General features: G+C 39.5%; 1 protein-coding gene across 9 annotated transcripts in view; it reads right to left on the reverse strand.

The window, feature by feature from the left end:
- The window catches only part of Fili (Fish-lips), a 603,882-nt gene that overhangs the window by 380,740 nt on the left and 199,284 nt on the right, over positions 1–23,858 (reverse strand). For 4 of the 9 annotated variants that reach the window (XM_067770545.1, XM_067770546.1, XM_067770552.1 and 1 more), the window contains one exon: positions 2,422–2,529. The exons of the other annotated variants lie outside the window; for them this stretch is intronic. The gene's annotated coding sequence lies outside the window, so the exon portion shown is untranslated. The remainder of the gene's footprint in view (positions 1–2,421; positions 2,530–23,858) is intronic. 9 annotated transcript variants of the gene reach the window in all.

Raw genomic sequence — 23,858 nt, forward strand, 5'->3', positions numbered from 1 at the left:
CAGTGTTCTAAAACATTTTTATTTTTAACATTTTGTAGAATGGCGAGTTCAAAATCGGAAAGGAGATATATATTCACATATTTGTGTATACATATGTATAAATAAAACCTCACATAGCTTTAGACATACATACATACATTCGCAAATCCGCAAGGTCTTTGGTAAAGCCCCCTTCGCTTTCGGTCAACCTTCTTCCTAGAGTTTAGTTTCTCTTACTTTGAATATATTCTTGTTGCTATTTCTTTATACTTAGTATATTTTGAACTAGAACTCTGCATTTAGTTTTGATGTTGTTTATTTATTTATATTTGCATGCAATGCACGTAATATACGCCAGAAAATTTTCATATATTCGCAAGAGACATACCAGCATTCGTCCACGTTTCACATACTCTGCTTCAGCCAAACAAATATATAGTCAACCACTTGGATATTCTGACTATTGGAGAGCAACTAAATTATGATAAAAGCACGCGTCATGTTTAAAAACAATAACAACTTGGTAAAATAACGGTTTTATAACTATCGCATTTGAAAAGTTGTGCACACGTAAGCCAAGAATGCTTAGTGTATTTGATGACGCTGTATAAAAATTAAAAAAAAAGTATGGAATCACGCGGGTTCCCCTTGGTTAAGTGACCGGTGTTCAGCTACGATCTTTTCTGACCGGAAACTTAGAGAAGCACATGCTTTTATAAGGTAATAAGAATCATCTTCAATGCCTTCTGTATAGCAATAAGTGCGGATTAAAACCCGCACGTCCACGGGCAGCATACTGCTAAGTAATTTTGGCTCCCATCGTAAATTTTGTGTGTTTGTTCGCTGTGAACCAAACGTAGTGATTTAGCGAAAGTTCTGAAATGTCTAATGTGCTGCATTATGCTGCCAATTTTCACTTACAGCAGCGAACAGAAAAATGGCACAAGCAATTTTTATGAAAGTTCATAAATAAATTATTTTTTTTTTTAATATTTTAAGAAGAATCTTCTGGTATCGAATTTTTTATTCAGAGTTCTCTGAATTTTAGTCTGACATATGAGAAGTTATTAGTTTCTGAAAATTCACACTGACTTTTCACAATTTTTTCCAGAAGAGTTTTCAAGATTTACCTGAATATGAAGTGTAATTTTTCTTATATGGGTGATAATATGAAACACTATTCGGAAAAAAATGTCAAATACGTGCACTGAAAGAAAAAGACTGGTGAAGTCAAACGAAATACGGGTCAATTCAACCAAAATTTCTGTCAATTTTTATCCATCGCTACAAGATGTTGAATCAACTGCGCACAAATCGTTGATTCGTTATTGACCGGTTTAGTAGTCAAATGAACAAAAAAAGTAAGTACCTATGTTGCGGCATTTGCAAGGCAGATAAGTTTTCACTGAGACCTTTTCATGGCAAAAATACACTCGGAGTGCTTGCCGAACAGTGCCGAGGGGCGACCCCGCTTAGGAAAATTTTCTTCTAATTGCAAAACCGTATTTCTATAGTTTTGATGTTGCTTTGCCCGGGGTGTGAACCCAGGGTCTTCGATGTGGTAGGCGGAGCACGCTACCATCACACCACCGTGGCCGCCATATACATTCGTAAATATGTGCATACATATAGTACACAGCATATATAAGTACAAAGTAGAGAGCGCAGTGAGCGTAAAATTCTCTTTGAAATTTGCTTATGTATTGACTGTTGATCGCTGTTGAAATGACTAGTGAGATCAGTTGTGTTAACAAAAAAATCAGTTAGATTGATTAGTTATCTGTAAATTTTACAGAATTTTGTTAACTTAATAGCGACATTTTCTCTTCTGTTGAAATGACTAAACTAATTTGTTCGCTTGACAAAGAACTCGGTCGAATTAACCATAATTCGATAAATTTCAGCGAATCTCCGTTAAGTCAAGAACAACAGAACCGATTTGTTGATTTTACTAGCACCATTTCTTTCAGTGTGATGTTCAATGAGGTGATCTTGTTATTTCTTAGTCTGATATTGATTGAGCTACAAAAGTACATCCACAACATAGTTCAGAGAACTCTAAATAAAAAGTTCGAAATTTTCGGAAAATTTTTAGAAATTTTAAAAACTTTTCGAAAATGTTTTTGAGATTGGTTAATATACATATGTTCCCTTATAAAACTCATTTTTTTTTTCAAATATCGAATGAAAAAAGAAGAATTTAATTGATGAAATTTGAAAAAAATTGCCATGGCAAAGTTTTCTGACCGCATATGAAGTTGAAATTAGATATTTATATTTTTTGGTCATCGTTTTTAAAAATAAATGTTCATACACAAAAATATGTACATATATCATGTTGAGCAAAGCTACAGAATCGATTAAGTTCGAACTCGAGTGCGCAACATTTTCTGCCCTCATATGGATTTGTTCATGTCATTTTTTTTATCATTATAATTTTACCTTTATTTGGAGGTTGAATCATATAAAACTGCAGGAAAATGAAACTACATGTGGCTACAAAGCACGCTTGATTGTAGTGCTGATGTTCGAAATAATCAAGATTTTTACCTGCAATGGAAAAAATTATATATAAGAATCATTTATAGTCAAAAGGAATTCGGTTTGTTAGAAAAGGAATTTCATATGAATTTTGCAATAATAGCACATATGTATGCATATGAATGTGTATGCGTGTATGTATGTATATATTTAATGATCATTTATGGCATTTAAAAAGGGAATAAATAAATAATTCATAAATTGGCTGAGCAACGAAAAAGAAGGAAAAATACGAAAAAAGCACTTTCCTGGCAACGAAAAGACGGAAATAAGTGAGCAAACAATGATAAGGCAAAAAAATTGCAATTTTGAATACACGCGTGTGTCTGTGTGTGTTGGCCAACATTGATCATGCCACAATTGCCACAACTTGAATGCAACTGTCAATCAACAAAAATCAACGTAGCATTCAAGTGATGGAACGATATTGGCGATCGCAGCACAATTGAGTAGATGCGCAAAACGGTGGTGGAAGAGGAAGAAATACCATTGAAGTTGGATTTTGGCCATAGATGGATAAAAAGTGGTAACAGCCAGCCAAGAAGGCACCAATATATGGATGGTGAATCAAAAAAGAGCTTGAATTGATGAGGCATAAAGAGAAGTCAAAAAACTTTCAGTTGAATTGAAGAAGCTTCTAAAACGAGACGCTGAAGTTATCGAAAGTCATAATTTTCATTGGAATTGCAAAGACAAGTGGGCTTTTTTTGTTGAGTTTTTTTTTTTCGCTTTGTATAGCTTGTATTGTTTGTGGCAGTTCATTTTGCCATTTAAAGCCTAATTTACGCGTCATATTTGCAACGCACGTACCAGCTGAGCAAAGAATGGTGCGCAATGCGCCGCCTGAACATTCGTTGCGCGTGCGCAGTTTTGACTTTTTTGATTTTTAATATTTTTTAATTTTTATAAATTTTTTTTTTCTTAAACAACTCTATACCGCCTGCTGCCTTGCTAATTTTGCGCACGTACAAATATAAATTTCATAAAAAAAATTCCACAAATTGTAGAATTCAAAAGAAGTAAGAGAAAAAATTACAAAAAAGGCTATAAGAAAAAAATAAAACAAATGGCATTTGGCGGCAAAAATAGCCATAAACAACTCAACTTTTGCGAAGCAGCAGGAGCAATTTGGTAAAGGAGCACCAGCAAGCAATAACGACTATCAAATTATGAAATTCCTGCGAGCCAAATTTCTCATAAGTTTGCATTCATTTTGTTGGTCGCAATCGGCGCGTAGCAGGCAAATGGCCAAGCAGTTCGCTAAATATAGTGAGGCATATAAATGCATTCCAAAAGCTACAAATGTTATGAAATTGTATAATCTAAAGCACTGGATAAAGGAATTGAAAATGAATGTTTAGTTTTACAAACACATATAACGTTTTCAATAAAAAAGGGAATGCCGCGTTTAATCTCGGCCATACGGACTAAAAAAAAATATGCATTCAAATATGCTAGTGTAGCATTGTAAAAATGTTTTTGACGAAAAAATATTTTAATTTGGAATAAAATTTTGAATGTAGTCTTTCTATAGTTCAATCTGCATATATAGCATCAGGAAGACTGAGCTATGCTTGGCCTGATTAAACTTCGCATCAGCCAATCTCAAACTATATGATATAAAAATATAAAATAACGGTTAGGTGGCTACCCAACCAGCTGGTAACCTTAACAAACACATTTTTATACTCAGCTGAGCAGAGCTCACAGAGTATATTAACTTTGTTCGCATAACGGTAATCCGTAACGGCATAAACTAATCGAGATAGATAAAGACTTCTATATATCAAAATGATCTGGGCGAAAAAAGAAATTTATTTAGCCATGTCCTCCGTACGTCCGTCCGTCCGTGAACACGATAACTTGAGTAAATTTTGAGGTATCTTAATGAAATTTGGTATGTAGGTTCCTGGGCCCTCATCTCAGATCGCTATTTAAAATGAACGAAATCAGACTGAGCGTTACTCCTATTCCTATATGTATGCCAAATAAAAATTAGCAAAATCGGATGACGCCAATTTAAAAAAAAAACATTTTAAGCCAAATTATAACAAAAAAATTTAATATCTTTACAGTAAGTAAATTATGCCAACATTCAACTCCAGTAATGATATGGTGCAGCAAAATGCAAAAATAAAAGAAAATTTCAAAGTGGGCGTGGCTCCGCCCTTTTTCATTTAATTCGTCTAGAATACTTTTAATGCCATAATTCGAACAAAAATTTACCAATACTTGTGAAATTTGGTAGGGACATAGATTCTAGGACGATAACTATTTTCTGTGAAAAAGGGTGAAATCGGTTGAAGCCACGCCCAGTTTTTATACACAGTCGACCGTCTGACCTTCCGCTCGGCCATTAACATGATAACTTGCCCGAAAAACGATGTATCTTAACTAAACTTAGTTCACGTACTTATCTGAAGTCACTTTATCTTGGTATAAAAAATGGCCGAAATCCGAAAAATTACGAAAAATTTAAAAAATGCCATAATTCGATACCAAATATGAAAAAAAGGATGAAACATGGAAATTGGATTGGTTTATTGACGCAAAATTTAACTTTAGAAAAAACTTTGTAAAATGGGTGTGACACCTTCCATATTAAGTAGAATAAAATGAAAAAGTTCTGCAGGGCGGAATCAAAAGCCCTTGGAATTTTGGCAGAAATATATATCTACACTTATATACATATATAAATAAATTAGCGGTACCCGACAGATAATGTTCTGGGTCACCCTGGTCCAAATTTTGGTCGATATCTCGAAAACGCCACCCTCATTAATGCCACCGTGGTGTGATGGTAGCGTGCTCCGCCTATCACACCGTATGCCCTGGGTTCAACTCCCGGGCAAAGCAACATCAAAATTTTTGAAATAAGATTTTTCAATTAGAAGAAAATTTTTCTAAGCGGGGTCGCCCCTCGGCAGTGTTTGGCAAGCAATCCGGGTGTATTTCTGCCATGAAAAGCTTTCAATGAAAACTCATCTGCTTTGCAGATGCCGTTCGGAGTCGGCATAAAATATGTATGTCCCGTCCGGCCAATTTGTAGGGAAAATCAAGAGGAGCACGACGCAAATTGGAAGAGAAGATCGGCCTTAGATCTCTTCGGAGGTTATCGCGCCTTACATTTGTTTTTTTTTAATACCTTTAATTTGATACCCATATTGTACAAACGCGTTCTAGAGTCACCCCTGGTCCACCTTTATGGCGATACCTCGAAAAGGCGTCGACCTATAGAACTAAGGCCCACTACCTTTTAAATACTCTTTAGTACCTTTCACTTGATACACATGTCATACAAACACATTCCAAGGTTACCCAAAGTTCATTTTCCTACGTGGTGATTTTCCCTTATTTTGTCTCCAAAGCTCGCAGCTGAGTATGTAATTTTCGGTTACACCCGAACTTAGCCTTCTTTGCTTGTTATCCTTACACTACCCCCATTTGACATAAACTGTGTTTTTGACTTTCATTTTTAAGAGAGGGCTACCATTTTCTTAAACAATAAACGTCCCAAAACTTTACTTTTGTTTGCCATTCTACTTGGCTCTTTCTAATATTAATACGAAGCGGAATATATCTGAAATATTTGTCCATTATGTGTAGCAGAAAAAAGTTACAAGGTAAGAAACGTTCTAAATTTTTGGTGTATTTTTTTATATGCAACAAACTGTTCAGGGCAGGTTTTGAACCCAACACCGGCCCAAGAGTATACATTAATGCCATCTGCTGGAATATATGTACCTTTTTCGTTTCTACTCCGTTCAACATAACCGGTGCTCTGACTTTGACCAAATCGCAAGCTTACATCATTGTTGTTATTGCTAACAACAATGTCTTACCGGGGGCAATCGAAAGACCTCTGGTGGGCTTACGAGTCGAGGCGACTCTGGTTGAATTTATTTGTAAACTTCTATGCAGCAGAATTGTCGCAGCGGAGTGAGGAGGAGCCATAATTGAGAGGAAGGTGTGCAGGGGCACGCCACAGAGGGGTGTCCTAACTCCTCTACTCTGGGTTGTGGTAGTCAACGAGCTCATTGTGGAGCTGGAAGCCAATAGCTGTTGGGTGGTTGCCTATGCAGATGACCTTGCTATCCTAGTCAGAGGAAAATTTCTGGGCACCCTGCGCGATGTTCTGCAGGGTTATCTGGATACTGTGGCTAGGTGGGCTGAATCATGTGGATTAGCGGTCAACCTGGCAAAGACGGAATTGGTTCTTTTTACAAGAAGATATAAGATGCCCGATTTCAGAACTTCCTCGATTGGAGGGGTACCATTGGTACTTTCTGATAGGGTTAACTATTTGGGGATTGTTTTGGACAATAAACTGTTATGGAGACCCAATGTGGAAGATAGGGCCAGGAAGACCGCGGTTGCCTTGTACTGCTGCAGGGGGGCTATCGGAAAGAGATGGGGACTCTCGCCAGGAGTAGTGCACTGGCTTTACGAGATGGTGCTCAAACCGATTATGCTCTACGGGGCGCTGGTCTGGTGGAAAGCACTGGACACGGCCAGCACCTCCTGATCGGTATCAGTGGTGCTCTCAGAACAACACCTACCTTGGCACTGAACGTCTTGCTGAACTTATATCAAGTAGATATTACTGGAAAAGCGGCCGTGGCCCGGTCGTTAGTCAGGCTTCATGATATGGGCTATGTGCTTTCTGACTTCGGGCACTCTAGACTTCTTAACAGTTTCGACTTTATACCATACAGGACGGAGTATTGTATGCCGATAACTGCTCCCTATACAACCTTCACCCGAGTCATTCCACTGAGAGAGGAGTGGGAAGAGAAATTATCTGAGGCATGGGACCGGTTAACTTGTTCACGGATTGGTCGAAGTTGTACGGAAAGGTTGGTGGTGTGGTGGGTCTTTTATCATGAGCTAAATGTAAGCCGCAAGTTTAAGTTTGCTGGTAACTGCAGTGTGCTGCATATGAACGGTATTCATATAAACAGATAACTATCGAAGACTGATTATCTAAGGAAAGTTCAGAATGATGCGGGACAAATAAAATAATTCGTTTTTTTTTTTAATTCCAAGGGCAAGGCCTGATTCCCATGGTGGTGAAGTCGGAGAACCCGTTGAATCCATTGCAGCATCGGAGCTTTAGTATACCGATACGTGTTTGAAAAGTGCTTTACATATATCCATACTCCAAATAAACAAGGAACTGGGGTGTATGTTGGAGACGGAAAAACCTAGAAATGTTGTGGTGATACTAGTCAAGCTATGATCTGACTTAATAAATTTAATAAAGCTGTAATTCTACTTAAAAATAGTTTACTGAAACACTACCATATCTAAGTAATTCAAAACAAAACAACAAAAAACTTTAAAAGGTGGCAAGTTTGGAAACATTTTTCTGAGTGGCAACACACTTGTCAGTGTACGTAGCCAGGGAAAGGCGAGGCAAGTTAATGCAAAATAAGGTAAAGCAGGACAAGGTAGGGTGAAGCAAGGAACGAAAAGCAAAGAAAAAGAGTGGAGAGGAAAGGAAGACGTTTTTGACCATTTGTTGCAAAAAAGTTATTGATTTGCTACCGAGAAGTTATCGTTTTACTAGAGAAATAAATTTTTTGGAGAAATGTTATCGGTATATTATTATTAACAGTTATCGATTTGTAATCCGGGTGATATGGATTTGTTATTGAACAAATTTAATTTTGTTATCGATGAATTATCGATTTTTTACCAAAAACGTAGTTTCAAAAAAATTTGTTATCGGTGTAGACGGCGTGCTATGAATTTTCTATCGGAAAGATGTGTTATCGAAAAATAAGCGTGTTATGTGTTTTTTGTCGTAAAGTTATCGCTAAGTTATCGTTTGGAAAACATTTCTTTCTTATCGGGGTCTCATCGATTACCGATAAAACTTCAATATAAAATCGATAAATTATCTGCAAGTTCTCGATAAAAGGAGAAAAGAAACCAAAGGAAGCTGATCACCACGACCTATAGCCCGATCATGATATCACGTTACAAATAGTAAGCGTATAATAAAACATTCATTTGCTGTAATCGATTGTTAGCTTTAAGAAGTGCATGGCGGTCTTCCAATAAACCAGAAAAAATTTGTTTTAGCTAAAGTTTTCTCTGTTTTTGGTTTAACTTTAACTTCTGGCCGAGTTCTAGTTAACATAAGACATAAGATTCCCAGACGTACACTTGTATGATTATTGAACTTCGATGGTACGTGTCACTTATGCCTTTTCTAGAAAAAATTTTGGTTTATACCCCGCTTACAAACAAAATGCCCCTCCCTTTTGGGCACGCCCTTTTGCACTAAAATTGTTTTCAGTTTTGCACAACCATTCCATAATTTTGCTAAATGGTAAGGTCACTTGAGGGCTCACATACCACCACATTAAATAGTAAAATAAAGAAATAAACAAATTAAAGTGTACAACAATTCATCAAAGTTCGAGAACGCTGGTCCGGCCGTTGGGTTTTTTTCTTTCTTTCCAATATATTGTGTTATTCGTTAGTAAAGGCGCAAATATTTAACACCCATTTTCGACTGCCCGCCTGTCTGCAATATCAGCCTGGGGTTTTCGCTGCTGTCTCTGCAACACATTTCCAATGCTTCAAATGCAACTCCAACTGTCCATTCACAAATCTGGTTCCGGGTCGTTTTTGGTTTTAGCATTTTATTTCGTTTTTTTTTTTCTTGCCTTCCACTATTGAGCGCGTGATTTTTCCTCTAGTTAGCTCCTTTTTTAGATTGTTAACCATCATAGCCGCCACATATGTCCAACGTTGCCCTGGGGACACTAATCTTCAGCTATGGCAACAGCAGCATCAGCACTATCAATTCAAGCTATTTTGTGCTAAAACGCTAAAGCCTGCAGTATTGCATTGCATATGGTTAATGGTGATTTTGCTTTAGTTTTTGTTGTTGTTGATGCGTCTTTTTCTTGTTGTTGTTACTTAGCCCACTCGTTTATTTTTTCTTCAATCCTCTAAAATTGTGCATATTTTTCACTTTGGTCAACCCACAAGCATTTGTCGACATATCGCATGCAATTTGTGGTAGTGACCCAGTAGGACACGGTGGTAAGTTCTGTATGTATCCTTGTTTAATGTGAAAAGTCTTCTGTTGGGCATACCAAATCTGGTAGGATAAATCCTTTGTCTTTCGACTTATTCGTGGGAGCATTAATTCAGCAAAATTTTAATAATATAAAAGAAAAGATAAGCAGAAGGCACCTCGTCAAAGTTGTTGGATAACAATGCAGACCATTAGCGAGCAGAATTTGGGCACAAACATTTCCATCAGCACTAGCTATTGCAGCTCAAACAACAAGCACTGCGACGAAAGCTCATAGTGGTTCTGAAAGCGTGGGGGGCTTCTTATTAAAATTTATCGCAAGTAATTATAAGATTAGCAGTGCTTTGAAAATGATGTATATTGGAACGATTTTCCGTCATCCCTTGTCAAATTTGGTTTTGAGACAAACCGGTTTCGGCGTTCAGAACAAAAATCGACACTGATGATGGCACAACGCCGAAACCGGTTTGTCTCACAACCAAATTAGGCAAAGGATGACCTAAAATCGTTCCAATATACATCATTTATCAACCCTGTCGGAAAATCAACAAAACAAGATAAGAACTTTGAAGATCTTTCACTAAATATCACCTAAGATTCGATTAAAAGATTTTACCACTGGAGTGCCGTGGTGAAAACTTTCCAAAATGAGCAACAGTAGTTTATAACCTAAAGGGAGTTTCTTTAAACCCTGTGCACAATATAAGAGCGCGTCGTGTTTTATTATGCGGATGTTGAATTTGTCTTGGCAACCGCATACATCTTTCAAGGAAAACGAACTTCAATACCAAATACTATTGGCCTTAAGCCATGGAAAGGATAAACTGAGTGCAACTGTACATGTTGGGAAAATACCTATTGGTTTATTTTACCTCATGAAAAGTAAACATTTGGTGCGCGATAAGACAGTTCTAAGGAGCTTTGATGCCGTTACCTCCGCTTTGTTGGGTGAACGTGAACTAAATCAACGAGGTGAGCCCGTTTTGACTTTACAATTCAAACGAATGTCCATATCCTACCTTGACCTTCAAAAAACTTCGAAGGGACGGTAGAAGTCCTTGTTGTCACTATAAAAACAGGCTCCACATATATTTAGATCAGGAACTTAGAATGAAACACAGGAAAAATGTTTTAAAATAAACCTCAAAACGCAAGATTAACTTTAAATTTTTGAACAGAGCTAATAATGCAAAAAGGAACGGGATAGCAATAGTGACAAGAAATCTAAGTACGGGAAATACATAACAAAAGAATTTAGCGATGTGTAATGCCTTCCAAATCCGGCCACTATAGCCCTGCCGGACTATGAAAGGTGGCGTTCAAACAAGGCGTGGGATAATTGACATCATAGAGTGAACTTATCTTGAGCTTAGGTGGAGGTGAAAGCTTGTACTTTGTAAGTGGCTAAGTATTTGTAAAAAGTATTTACATATCCAATTCTTCACAATAACAATAATTTCATTAATTACAATAAGACAGATTTTTTATCAACACTACTTACGAGTACTTTCAAAACTGGAGTATTCCTACTGACCCTTTTTCCTCTCGCGCTAAGCCATGTCGTTTGAGTGTAAATGCCACTAGCGCTTCTTGTCCTTAATCTCTTATTTTCTCAAAAGAAAACTTCAAAAAAATTGCTGCTTTTACTTGCTCCTAACTCCACGATGCAATGCCGTTGGAACTACGTACACACACACGTTAACTCATCCAAGTACAATACAATACATACATAGCTATCGTTATGGACACTTTTGACGAACGAATTTGCGTCACGTCCGCATCCGCTGATGGATTTGTGCAAAACGCCAAACAACCAATTGGCCAATTCCTTCACTCTGCGGTATATATGTGGTAAATATCCTTCTTACAAAATTTTCCCATACACAGTAAAGTGTTGCAAAATAGCACCAAAACGCATCATAGCAGTGTGTTTTAGGTTAGCTTAGATTATTTGCTTGCTTTAAGAATGTTTTATTTAAAATATAGCTCGATATGTAATTTTAAAATAATTATACAAATAATCAGAACTCGCAAAAGTTATCAGCTTGAATTTCGATGTCATTTCTTTGAACACAGCTGTATCCATGCCATATTTGATATATGCTCTGCTGACATATCCCACATCTTGGTTTACATATGTGTGAGTGTGTACATGTTCTCATGTCCATTGGCTATGCGGCAAAGCACGTTGATTTGGCATTTGCTCTGCCTCATCAATAATTGAGTGGAATAAATCATGGCAAATTGAATGCGAAATGCATTTTTCACTAGCTGGAGCTTCTTTTCCTTTAGTTTCTTTTTTACAGCCTCATTCTTTAGCCTTCACTCACTCTGACTACAATAACTTTTTCTTTAGGTTTTTAGCCTTGAATCTTTTGATGCTGCATAAATGCTTTGACGTTTGCCTGCCTCTAAATGGCAAATAATGCAAAATCTGTAGCAACATTAGTTAAAACTCAAAACCAATTCAGTTACGAACACACAAACACTAACACACAAAACAATATTTTTTCATTGCTTTACCCTTCATTGGGTTTTTCTTGCTACGCTTGTTTGCAATCTGAAAAAGGCCTGAATAATACACCTGAGGAATGAGGAATGGTGGCAATTAGAGATAAAGCATGTATGTATGTATGTGAATTGCTGGCGTATTAGTATGCATTTATTTGTTTCCATATCCAACAGCTGCTTAATAGGGATTTCATGAGTTTCTTTTGAAAAATGTTTATCTTCTTCTACTGATTTAAGAAAAAGTTAGTTTTCTGGTATTTTAAGTGTGAAAGAGACTAATTTAAGAGTTATTGCTTTAATTAGATTATAGAAACTATTTTATTTTAATGTTGATTCACATATTCTAAATTTTTTTTTTATTTATTCCATTACTGCCTCTCACTCTTATTCCTTCCTCCAATCTATTCTTCCTCTAACTCCTTCTGCTTACTTTTTTACTCTATCCTTTCCCTTCCTAGGCAAAAACGATTTCTGTGTTCGCGTCCTCTCCTTACCAGACGAATAAATAAAAATAAGTGCAAGGCGCGATAACCTCCGAAGACATTTTAGACCTAGCTTCTCTTCCAATTTGCGTCGTGCTCCTCTTGATTTTCCCCACAAATTGGCCGGACGGGACGTACATGTTTTATGCCGACTCCGAACAGCATCTGCAAGGCACTGAGAGCTTTTAATGGAAGAAATACACTCGGAGCGCTTGCCAAACACTGCCGAGGGGCGACCCCGCTTAGAAAAATTTTCTTCTAATTAAAAAACCTTATATCTAAAATTTTGATGTTGCTTTACCCGGGGTGTGAACCCATGGCATACGTTGTGGTAGGCGGAGCATGCTACCATCACACCACCGTGGCCACCTGACGAATACTTCTGCTATTAGGATGACACAGTTTTTAGATTCATGAGCAGCTAGACCTACATAACCTGGTCGTAGTTTTTGACGGGTGTTTTAACTTTGGCAGTTGGGCAAAACTTCTGGCAACACTTTGTACATGTTTAGTTAACGTAAGGTCCTTACAGAATGACCAGTTTCACCTAATCTTCCCTTCCTATCTCCCTCTTCTTTTCCCCCTAGCTCTGCCTTTCCCTCTCATTCTCCCTCATTTTATTTTCTTCTTCTCTTTCTCTTTCCCTTTCCCATTAAATTCCCAGTTCCATTCCCTATTCTATTCCTATTCCAATTCCCATGATCATTCCCGCTCCCATTCCAATTCCCATACACATTCCCATTCTTATTATCATTCCCATTCGAATTACCATTTCCAGTCCCATTCCCATTCTCATTCCAATTCCCGTTCTCATTCCCGTTCACATTCCACTTCCAATTCCCACTCCACTTCTCATTCCCATTCCCATTTCATTTCGTTTTCCCTTTCTTTTTCATTACCCCTTTCCATTTCTCTTGCCATTTCCTTAACTGCTGCATTTTTGTGAGCCGGATCTCTTTGTCGTGCTTGCGGAGCTGTACATTCCTGGGACGCTTGGCTGCATCAACAGTTGTCTGTCAGGATGTCCAGGTTTCTCTATATCATATCTGTTCTTTATGGGGAGTATTCCCGACTCATTGTGTAGATGTTCTGGTGAGAAAATCTGACAGTTCTGAGATAGAGCTGAGGAAGAAGTGTGAGGAGAGCCTACAGCCATACCTCGCCTTATATTTCAACCGAATGACTGTTGCAGCAAATGCAGCTCCTGCCATCTCAGTCAATAAAAATTATTATTAAATTTTTTATATAAGTCAAAGACCTAAGGTCATATATTTTGTGCACTACTGAGGCCAATTTGAATATCTCTAAATTGCTAAGAAAATCAAATTCGTTATGCACTTTGTCGGCATAAATGGTCAAGCAAAAGAACAAATAGAATATTTAAGCCAGCTTGAAAGCATGTCTGATAAGCTTTAAGTTCATGCCGGGAGCTACTCTATTCATTGAGCATATCTCACATTGAAGCTTGAAATCTTCTGTGCTTGGGAATGCTTCAGTGAATTTATGAGTAAGTGCAATAAGCGCGCACACCTTGAACACTTCGACTTCGACCTCGATTTAATGCGATTCAAAATGATTCGTCGCGATTTGCATATAAATTTGGTTTGGTTTAACTATGAAATTTAAGGTTTGACACTAAGGCACTGACTTTGGTGAAGCTTTAGGCCAACGGTAAACAAAATTTGCAAACAGAGCACAAATGAAGTTGAAATTGAAGTGGAGGTAAAAAAAAATTAGAGTTGCAAAAATTATGAATACATAATAAATATCAAAAAAAAAAATGTATTTAATATTTCTTCTGCTGAGTGGAATATCACAATTTTCTTTCGAAATCGCCCCATTTCAGGAAACTTTTGAATAACGCCCACTTTAAGAAGTTTTTCAAACAAGCCCTATCTGAGCTCAAATTCAATATATTTCGACATTAGCTTGGGCGTTTATGAAAAAAATTCTAAGATATGACGTTCTCCAACCAAAAAGTTCTCTGATTTGATTTACTTCTTTTTCTTAAAAAATGTGCGGAATACATTTACCAGCCTCTTACTGAACTGCTTAACCTCTCTTTAAAAAATGGCATTTTCCCGACGGCTTGGAAGGAATCTTTTCTTATCCTACTCCATAAAAAAGGAAGCAAGTCGGCTATTGAAAACTATCGTGGAATAGCAAAGCTCTCCGCTTTCCCTAAGCTTTTCGAAGCAATCGTTACTAATCACCTTACATTTTCGATTTCTACATTGATACATAGTTCTTCTCAGCATAGCTTTTGTAGAGCCAAATCAACCACAACCAATTTGCTTGAATTTACAACTCACGTCTTCAATGGGTTTAGAAACAATCATCATACCGACGTTATATACACTGATTTCAGCAAAGCATTCGACAAAGTACGCCACTCATTACTTGTTTATAAACTCGAATTACTTGGCTTTCAACCTGACCCAACTCGCTGGATCTCCTCCTATCTTTGCGGTAGAACTCAAAGAGTAATTTTTAAAAACATTTGTTCGAATGTCATCGATGTTCCCTCCGGTGTGCCTCAGGGCAGCCATCTCGGTCCTATTCTGTTTTTGCTCTTTGTCAACGATATTTCCACAACTATAAAATATTCTAAAATTTTAATGTATGCCGACGACATAAAACTTTTTAAGCCATACGCGTCGGTTGAAGAACGTTCTGTGCTCCAGACGGATTTAAATTGTTTAGTTACTTGGTTTGTTTTTCACGTGGGAACGTACAGCCAACTTCTTACACAACTAATGACCAAACTCTGGAAAGCGTTGATGTTTTTGTCGACTTGGTAGTTACAATGAATTGCAAACTTAGTTTCAACCCTCATATTAATGCCACAGTCAATAAAGCAAGAGGAGTTTTAGCCTTTGTGAAAAGATGGGCCAAAGAGTTTAGTGATCCTTACGTTACAAAAACCCTTTTTACATCATTGGTGAGGCCGATATTAGAATATGGATCGATAATTTGGAATCTGCGTTATCAAGTTCATGTGGATAGACTAGAATCAATTCAAAAACAGTTTTTACTTTTCGCCTTGAGAAATCTTCAATGGGGCTCTCCGTATAATCTTCCTCCTTACACTAATCGGCTAAAACTAGTAAATCTTCCTACCTTTGCAAGTCGTACAGAAATCCTAGGTGTACTATTTATGGCTAGACTTTCAAATGGATCGATTTCAAGCTCATTTCTTTTGAACAAAATAAACTTGAATGTTCCATGCCGAGTTTCAAGGCATTATAAACCTATAATTCTTAAACAATGCAGAAGCAGTTTCCAACTAAACGACCCTTTTCTATGTTTGTGTGAACATTTTAACTCTCACTCGAGAATAATTGATGTTTCGGACTCGCTCTTTGCCATTGTTTGAGCGACTGTCGTAGTCGCCAACAACCAACCCTTCTATTTAATAGAAATTAGGCTTAAGAAAACCTAAACATGAATTTAAATGAATTTAGCTGAATTTTATATTGAAGTTTTTTACATATGTACCTTTTACGTATAAGTATGCATCGTGAATTATTTGCATGTACAAATACGTATATTCTATATTACGTACATATTCCTTATTAACGTTAAGTATTTGAGATGTTTGTATTTTACGCTAACACGCGAGCGTATTTCACCTCTCTGGCACCCCAACAATGGGTTGACAGATGTGACTATGTACCTACATACATACATTTATATTATTGTTTTTGACATTTCTTTATATTTTACTTACTCGAAATTTTTACTCTACTCGTGTGAATCTGTGAAAACCAAATAAATTATTATAAAGCCATTGAAATTCGCGGCCTAGATAAAGTTACGTGATAAATTTGTTATTACTAAAAAACTCGTTGCCTTTGATAACTGCTAACTATTCTTGGTAAATAATAGCCATACCAGAGAAACCCCCCTTTGCAATCGGAACCCTTTAAATTGTGCATGCTAGCAAAAGGGGATCTAGTGCCACCGCCACCGCCACCATAATCCATCAAATCACCACCATCATATCATCGCCTCATCACCGCATCCGCAGCAGCCACATACAAGAAAGGAAAGAAGGTAAATTTATCCTGCCAACCCCCTTAACAGTGGTCCTTCGACGCCACTACCGGAACCAGCGACACAAAAGATTACCATTTGGAAACTGTGAGTATTAAATGAGATTTTAATACACCCCTAAACAGTGGAAAAATATATAAAATTGGAAAAAGTAAGGCAATTTTCATTTTCGAGGATTAGAATTTCCCGCCAATAATCCTCATTTCCCGCCAAACTTTCTCAAGTTCCCACCAAATTTGCACATACCATTTCGTATATATATATATATACATATAGCAATAACCCCATATTGCAAAACTCAGTACGGTATATGTGCAAAGCAAAATAAGAAAAACTCAGTAGTTAGCTACAGTGGGCACACTTGCTAAAAGCACCCCTTATATTTTAATGCGACAAATCTCTTAATAATTTAAAATTTCCTCATTTTAAATTAAAATATCTCTTGTCGTTAATTAAATATATTGCACAACCTCTGCTAACTTCTGATTTTTCCCAATTTAAATTAATACGAAACGCAAAAAATATTTTCAAATCTCCATACTTGCGTATACATACATACGGATATACAAAAGAAAGAAAACGACATAAGCGGTGAAATAAAATATCGTGCACAGTGGTACAAGAGTGGTGCAGTGCGTATTATAGCACTTTTCTCGCATTAAATTTGCACGCTATAAATTCTCAATCCCCATTAAGAATTTCGATAAGCTACTAATTTCTCTCTCCTCCAAGCCCCTACAGTCCAACAAATCGAAGCTAAATAAGACTCCTCTAAGTCACACAAAAAAAAAAAAAATACACATTTTTAGATAATCTCATACGTATCAAAATTATAATAATTTACCCCCGAGATACTTTTAATACGTATATATACATATATCTCACATAATTTTTCCCACGTATATTTAAACCACCCTCATATACATATATTAAATATAGTGCAAACGCAGCACAGTGGTAAAATTTTCTCAGTCTCACCCTCAAATAAATTTAACTTAAAAACTTTTTTTGGTTTTGAAAAGTATTCTCTCTTGCTATTTAACGTGAATATAAACGTAACTCCCTCACACATAGTTAAAAGCAAATAAATACTCTCTATTCAAAAAAAAAAAGTTTTTTCTCTCTTAGTTAAATTTTATTAATTCTCAACTCTAAGCGACATAAAACAAAGCTCAAAAATGAGTGACGATGAAACCAAAAAAGGTGGCTCCAAAACTCAAGGAGTTAAAAAATTTAAAATCTCGTCTGCCCCCAAAAAATTTACATCCGAAACGGACAATTTTTTGGAATATTGTGCTCGGTTTAGGTCGACGTCGCTCCAAGACAACACGGAGTCCTCACTCAAAATAAAAAACTCGAATATAGAAAAATTCTGGAATAGAGTTCAAACCGTCTTCGATAAGATTGTCGAAACCCCAGATCAGGACCTGCCCGAAGATTTTCCAACATCTGCTAATAGCATATACAGGTCCTGTCTCATAGCATACGAAGACACAAAAGCCCAGATAGAAGACCAGCTTCACTTGCTTAAACAAGCAAATGCCCCCGCTCCCCCTACCGTCACACCAGCTCCATCTGACAACTCCGGTATTTCGCTGAAAATCCCTCCCTGCGATACCGAAATATTTTATGGTGGTTATGAAAAATGGCCCTCATTTCGTGACATGTTCACAGCCGTTTATATTAACCATCCCAAACTCTCCCAAGCGCAAAAATTGTATCACCTCAGATACAAAACCCAAGGAAAGGCAGCTCAAATAGTCAATCAATTTCCCTTGACTGACGACAACTTTGCCTTAGCGTGGGAAGCCCTAAAGGCCCGATACGAGAACAGACGAGTTCTCGTAGATAATCAAATACGGGCCCTAATGAACTTAAAAACGATCACCACGGAAAACAGTGAAGATATACAAAAGTTGCAATCCTCAGTAAATAATTGTCTTCAGATTCTCGCCACGCAACAGGTGTCCACAGATAACTGGGACCCCATACTTATTTATCTCGTGACCTCTAAACTCCCTGAAAATACAGTCACGTTATGGGAGCAGTCTCTGACTTCAAGAAGAGAACTTCCTAACTGGTCCCAAATGGACCAGTTCCTCACAACTCGATATGAAGTCGTAGAGCGAGTCGATCAATGGCGACCAAATAAATTTAAAGCCACCCCACAAGCTAGGCCACCATTCAAACCCCAGCAGTCGCATCCCTTTCAAAATAGATCGACCTCCCACACCCAATCTCATATGACAGAGCAGCGAACAATGTACAAGTGCGCTTTGTGTAAAACCTCATCTCACCCCCTTATAAGTTGCTTCAAATTTAAGAAGCTGTCGACCTCTGATCGCAGAAGGTTTGTGAGAGAAAACAATATGTGTTTCAATTGCCTCTCTCAGTCACACATATTGAAAGACTGTTCCAGTACTCAAACTTGCAATCAATGTCAAGATCGGCACAACTCAGTGCTTCACGAAGACACATCTCAAGTGCCGAAAAGACAACCCTCACGATTGCAAAGGACAGCCTCACAAGCCACCACCACGAATTCCACAGTCTCACCCGGTAATACTCCCGATCAAGCCAATGCTCTGGATGAAAGCCCTTCATGCTCGCAGAAAAGCCAAGTGCAATCGTTTTATTCCGAAAACGATTGTGAAATAATTTTACCCACGGCTATCGTTCCCGTAGAGCATAAAGGAGAAATTTTTAAACTACGAGCTCTTGTGGATCAGGGATCTGAACGAACCTTTATCTCTACCAGAGCCCAAGATAGACTCAAACTCCCATTCAAACCCTCTAGATTTGAAATATCAGGGATGGGCGGCAAGGTAGTTCAGACCTCAAACAAATTGTGCTCTCTGACTTTGGTATCCCCCGATTTCAAAACCAGAATAAGTGCAGAGGCAATAGTATTACCCCGGCTAACAAAAATGCTCCCCTCGCTTAAGCTCACTAGCGAGCTTCAAGCAAAATGGGCACACCTCAACCTCGCAGACTCGAACTGTCACTCCCCCTCGCAAATAGATCTCGTCCTAGGCAGTGATGTAATACCGCAAATCATCCAAAATGCGTTGAGAAACTTTCCCCCCATCTTCTAGCGCAGAAAACTATTTTTGGATGGATTCTGAGCGGTAGAGCTCCTGTGTTGGTAAACGCTTTCTGCATGCAAGTGTCAGAAGTGTCGAACGAAGATCTTCACTCGCTATTGCGTAAATTCTGGGAATTGGAGGAAGTTCCCACCAAACCCCAAATAATCCCAGAAGACGAGTTTTGCGAAAATTTCTATGCAGCCACAACCTCACGCGATGATAACGGTCGTTATATCGTAAGGCTGCCGTTTAAACCCAGCTTCCCAGAGTCAATCTCATTATCCCACTCTCGGTCTTCAGCTCTAAGCCAGTTTCTTGGAATGGAGAGAAGTCTGCAGAAGAAAGGGGATTTAAAGACTCAATATGATAGTGTTCTAGAAGAATACCTCACCCTCGATCATATGGAGGAAACCGGCTCCTATGAAAAATTTGACGGAGGAAAATGCCTCTCATTTTATCTTCCTCATCACGCAGTTGTCAAACCCGAGAAAAAGACATCAAAGGTGCGGGTCGTGTTTAACGCCTCAAAGAAGTCGGCATCTGGACATGCGCTCAACGACGTTCTGTATACCGGCCCTACCCTCCAGCCCGATCTGATGCTTCTGATTCTCAAGTGGCGTACCTACCAATTTGTTTTTAACGGAGACGTAGAAAAAATGTATCGTCAAATCATAATGCATGAAGACGACAGAGACTATCAGAGGATCGTCTTTCGCTCATCTCCGAGCGACCCCATAAAAGACTATCGTCTGAAAACAGTCACATTTGGTGTGAACTGTGCCCCCTACCTCGCCATACGTACTCTTCACCAACTGGCCAAAGATGTAAAGGAAACTTTCCCCAAAGCCGTCCCTGTTTTGACGAAAGAAACATATGTAGATGACATTCTCTCTGGCAGCCATGAAATTCTCTCTGCTGAAACATCTCTCTCCCAAGTCATCCAAGTGTTAGCGTCAGCAGGATTTCCATTACGGAAAATAACGGCCAATCACCCCAGTATAATAAAAAACATCAAAGAAGAGGACTTGCTAGATACCAATCTTTTGGAATTCGAGAAAGCAAGCAACACCAAAACTCTCGGCATACAGTGGAACGCTCTGACCGACACGTTTTCGTATACAGTGGACTCAATACCCCTCTCGTCCGCTAATACAAAACGACAAATTCTCTCCTCGGTCGCAAAACTTTTTGACCCCGCAGGGTGGCTTACGCCGATTATGATTCAGGCCAAGATTTTACTCCAAGAGCTATGGATAGACGGAACTGGCTGGGATGAACCAGTGAAGCCCCTCCGCTTCATTAAATGGACGCAGTTCGCAAAAAATTTACCCAACATCTCAGATATAAAGATACCTCGATGGGTTGACTACATGCCGAACCAGCAGGTTGAACTGCATGGTTTCTGCGATGCGTCAGAAAAGGCATATTGCGCCACTATATATCTGCGAACAACCCACGGTGCCACCACTTCGTCCCACCTTCTGGTCGCTAAAGGCAAGGTTGCCCCTCTTCGCACTACCAGTCTTCCAAGACTAGAACTATGTGCAGCTCTACTCCTTGCCCGACTAATCGCCGTCGTACAATCCCATCTCGAGCTCTCTCTTACAAATCTTTACATGTGGTCTGACTCGGAAATTGTGTTAGCATGGCTCGAAAAGCCTCCCCACGCTTGGAAAACTTTCGTATCCAATCGAACAGCTGAAATTATGGATCTCGTCGGAAGCGCCTCCTGGAAGCATGTAGGCAGTCGCGACAATCCAGCAGACATGGGCACTAGAGGATGCAAACCCATGGACTTGGCAAATTCTTCGCTGTGGTGGAATGGCCCTGCGTGGCTGACCCAGCCCCCCGAAGCTTGGCCAAACCCATCTACCCGCAGCATCAACCCGCCTGAAATGCGCCGAGTCGAAGCACTATACTCAGCTGAAGATGACCCCGATGTATTGGATCGATTTTCGTCATTTCCTCGCGCCCTCAGGGTCATGGCATATGCCTTCAGGTTCATTAATAATCTCAAGGACCGAATTCGAGGCATTAAACCCGCTTACAATCCCTCTCTGTCTCATGAAGATCTCCGCAAAGCGAAAAATAAACTTGTGACGTTAACACAAACCCGATATTTTCCTCGCGAAAGAGCATGCTTGGAAAATGCAAAACCCATTGATCAAAGAAGCTCTCTACTAACCCTCAACCCATACCTCGATGAAAACGGGCTCCTCAGGGTTCATGGTAGACTAGTTCATTCGACGTTGACTTACAATGAAAAACATCCCGTTATTATCCCAGAAAAATCAAGATTCGCTGTCCTCTATATACAGTACCTCCATGAACTTCTTCTCCATGCCGAAATACGTCTCATGCAGCAATGCCTCAGACAGGATCTCTATATTCCACGACTTAAACCACTCATAAAGAGATGCATACATCAGTGCAAAACTTGTACCCTCCACAAGCAGCAAATGCGATCGCAAATCATGGCGGCTTTGCCCCCGGAACGATGCACATATGCTCCGCCTTTCACCACTACCGGTGTCGACTTTGCGGGGCCTTTTCAAATAAAAGCCTCCTTGCTAAGGTCTCACACCTTACTGAAAGGCTACGTGGCCGTTTTTGTCTGTTTCGTGACAAAAGCTGTCCACCTTGAGCTGTGCTCGGACCTAACAACAAATGCCTTTCTCGCAGCATTCGCTCGCTTCGTCGGACGTCGTGGATATCCTGCCACAGTGATGAGTGACAACGGCAAAACGTTTATTGGAGCTAAAAGAGCGACGGAAAAAGAGTTCGTTGACTTCATGAAAACTGCCTCTCAAGAAGTAATCGCAAAATACTCTCCCCAGGGCATTAATTGGAAATTCATTCCACCCGGAGCTCCCCACATGGGCGGCTTGTGGGAGTCTGCAGTAAAGAGTTTCAAACTGCACTTCAAGAGGACTGCAGGAACCCACAAGTTCACATTTGAAGAATTTACCACCCTCTTGGTAAGAATTGAAGCCGTATTAAACTCTCGTCCTATCTCACCTTTATCCCAAGATCCCACAGAGTTTACCGCGCTGACCCCCGGCCACTTTCTCCGAGGTAGCCCCCTCCTCGCTATCCCTGAAGTGGATCACGCGGATTTATCTCTTATAAACCGATGGGACAGGGTAAAAAGCTTACATCATCAATTCAGCAAAAGGTGGAAGGAAGACTACCTAAAGGATCTCCAGAAAAGGCAGAAGTGGAAAAATCCACAACCCCAACCCAAGGTCGGTGAGTGTGTCTGCATTCACGACGACTCACTTCCCCCGACTGAATGGCGCCTTGGACGTATTGAAAAAGTATATCCCGGACCTGACGGCCATATACGTGTTGTTGACGTTCGTACTCAAACCGGCACCCTCACACGACCACTTGTCAAGCTCTGTTTCCTCCCTCAGATTGAAAGCCCACCCTCTCGGGCAAACCCGGAGAATTCGTAGCTACTCTCAAACCACCTCTGACCACTCTTACCACATCACCGTCTCCAATATGTCGTATTTTGCAACATAATGCCAGCTGAAATCCCCTGTATCAGTATTTCTCTCCACTAAAATACTTTTACAACTGTAATTACAGATCGCTATGGATCGTGCAAATCAGTCATCGTCACGAAGACCAGTGCGGTCGGAGATCGTTGCTCCCAACCGCGCCAATGAATCACGCAGCTCGACACTTATAACGGATTACCGACGGTGCCGCATATGCACCCGTCAGCACGCTCTTCGGAACTGCGTCATATTCAAAAAAATGAAACCACCCCAGAGATGGATGCTTGCACGAGCCCATGAGTTTTGCCTGAATTGCTTGGCATTATCTCACATTACCAGCGAGTGCAGCTCATACGACAGATGCCGGATCTGTGGAGCGCGACATCACTCCCTACTCCATCGGCGGGACGCTACCCCAAGCGCCCAGCGCGCCATCCAGGCACCCCGGCCTGGCAGATCCGCCGTACCGGCACCCCCTGCCGCCACCGGGCAACCCCGTTCTCGCCCGGGAAACAACATTCCCTCAGCAGCACCCAGCATCGCACGACGCACCATTCGATGCACCGCACAAGGGCTGCAAACCGCCAACGCTAGAGGAAGAGTGTCCCAAATCCTCGTTCGAGATGCATTGCGGACCCTTAAG

Source organism: Eurosta solidaginis, chromosome 3 (assembly GCF_040869045.1).
Source record: "Eurosta solidaginis isolate ZX-2024a chromosome 3, ASM4086904v1, whole genome shotgun sequence".
In the NCBI taxonomy this organism is placed as follows: Eukaryota; Metazoa; Arthropoda; class Insecta; order Diptera; family Tephritidae; genus Eurosta; species Eurosta solidaginis.